The sequence below is a fragment of the Ambystoma mexicanum genome, chromosome 7p (genome assembly GCF_040938575.1).
Source record: "Ambystoma mexicanum isolate Mex_15411 chromosome 7p, UKY_AmexF1_1, whole genome shotgun sequence".
NCBI lineage: Eukaryota > Metazoa > Chordata > Amphibia > Caudata > Ambystomatidae > Ambystoma > Ambystoma mexicanum.
The window spans coordinates 13,708,093-13,710,850 of record NC_090939.1 but is presented as its reverse complement, the minus strand read 5'-3'; positions in this window follow the sequence as shown (position 1 = coordinate 13,710,850).

Sequence of the window (2,758 nt, the reverse complement as noted above, 5' to 3'; positions counted from 1 at the left end):
ACTGGCCACACAGGCCCATATACTGGTGCACCCTACCAGCCCTCAACACACCTCTCACAGCCGCAACAGCGGCCACACAGGCACATACACTGCCACACCCTACCAGGCCTCAACACACCTCTCACAGCCGCAGCACCGACCACACACGCCCATTATCTGGCGCACCCTACCAGGCCTCAACACACCTCTCACAGCCGCAGCACCGGCCACACAGGCCCATATACTGGTGCACCCTACCAGGCCTCAACACACCTCTCACAGCCGCAGCACCGGCCACACAGGACCATATACTGGTGCACCCTACCAGACCTCAACACACCTCTCACAGCCGCAGCACTGGCCACACAGGCACATACACTGCCACACCCTACCAGGCCTCAACACACCTCTCACAGCCGCACCACCGGCCACACAGGCACATACACTGCCACACCCTACCAGGCCTCAACACACCTCTCACAGCCGCAGCACCGGCCACACACGCCCATATACTGCCGCACCCTACCAGGCCTCAACACACCTCTCACAGCCGCAGCACCGGCCACACACGCCCATATACCGGTGCACCCTACCAGGCCTCAACACTAGTCTCACAGCTGTAGCTCCGGCCACACAGGCATATATACTGGTGCACCCTACCATGCCTCAACACTAGTCTCACAGCCGCAGCACTCGCCACACAGGTACATATTCTGGTGCACCCTACCAGGACTCAACACTAGTCTCACAGCCGCAGCTCCAGCCACATAGGCACATATACTGGTGCACCCTACCAGGCCTCAACACACCTCTCACAGCCGCAGCACCGGCCACACAGGCCCCTATACTGGTGCACCCTACCAGCCCTCAACACACCTCTCACAGCCGCAACAGCGGCCACACAGGCACATACACTGCCACACCCTACCAGGCCTCAACACTACTTTCACAGCCTCAGCACCGGCCACATAGGCCCATATACTGGTGCACCCTACCAGGCCTCAACACACCTCTCACAGCCGCAGTACCGACCACACACGCCCATATACTGGCGCACCCTACCAGGCCTCAACACACCTCTCACAGCCGCAGCACCGGCCACACAGGCCCATATACTGGTGCACCCTACCAGCCCTCAACACACCTCTCACAGCCGCAACAGCGGCCACACAGGCACATACACTGCCACACCCTACCAGGCCTCAACACACCTCTCACAGCCGCAGCACCGACCACACACGCCCATTTTCTGGCGCACCCTACCAGGCCTCAACACACCTCTCACAGCCGCAGCACCGGCCACACAGGCCCATATACTGGTGCACCCTACCAGGCCTCAACACACCTCTCACAGCAGCAGCACCGGCCACACAGGCCCATATACTGGTGCACCCTACCAGGCCTCAACACACCTCTCACAGCCGCAGCACCGGCCACACAGGCCCATATACTGGTGCACCCTACCAGGCCTCAACACACCTCTCACAGCCGCAGCACCGGCCACACAGGCACATACACTGCCACACCCTACCAGGCCTCAACACACCTCTCACAGCCGCACCACCGGCCACACAGGCACATACACTGCCACACCCTACCAGGCCTCAACACACCTCTCACAGCCGCACCACCGGCCACCCAGGCACATACACTGCCACACCCTACCAGGCCTCAACACACCTCTCACAGCCGCAGCACTGGCCACACATGCCCATGTACTGGTGCACCCTACCAGGTCTCAACACTAGTCTCACAGCCGTAGCTCCGGCCACACAGGCACATATACTGGTGCACCCTACCATGCCTCAACACTAGTCTCACAGCCGCAGCACTCGCCACACAGGTACATATTCTGGTGCACCCTACCAGGACTCAACACTAGTCTCACAGCCGCAGCTCCAGCCACACAGGCACATATACTGGTGCAACCTACCAGGCCTCAACACTACTCTCACAGCCGCAGCTCCGGCCACACAGGCACATATACTGGCGCAACCTACCAGGCCTCAACACTACTCTCACAGCCGCAGCATTGGCCACACAGGTACATATTCTGGTGCACCCTACCAGGAGTCAACACTACTCTCGCAGCCGCAACACTGGCCACACAGGCACATATACTGGTGCAACCTACCAGGACTCAACACTAGTCTCATGCCGCAGCTCCGGCCACACAGGCACATATACTGGTGCACCCTACCAGGACTCAACACTAGTCTCACAGCCGCAGCACTCGCCACACAGGCACATACACTGGTGCACCCTTCCAGGCCTCAACACACCTCTCACAGCTGCAGCACCGGCCACCCAGGCACATACACTGCCACACCCTACCAGGCCTCAACACACCTCTCACAGCAGCAGCACCGGCCACACAGGCCCATATACTGGTGCACCCTACCAGGCCTCAACACACCTCTCACAGCCGCAGCACCGGCCACACAGGCACATACACTGCCACACCCTACCAGGCCTCAACACACCTCTCACAGCCGCACCACCGGCCACACAGGGACATACACTGGTGCACCCTACCAGGCCTCAACACTACTCTCGCAGCCGCAGCTCCGGCCACACAGGCTCATACACTGGTCCACCCTACCAGGACTCAACACTAGTCTCACAGCCGCAGCTCCAGCCACACAGGCACATACACTGGTGCACCCTACCAGGACTCAACCAGAAGATCGAAAACAATCGCGGGTGACGCCATTACTTCAAAAAACGGGTTAAGATCCCTTAAATTATAGGCCTATAACCAATACTGCATTCCTACAGA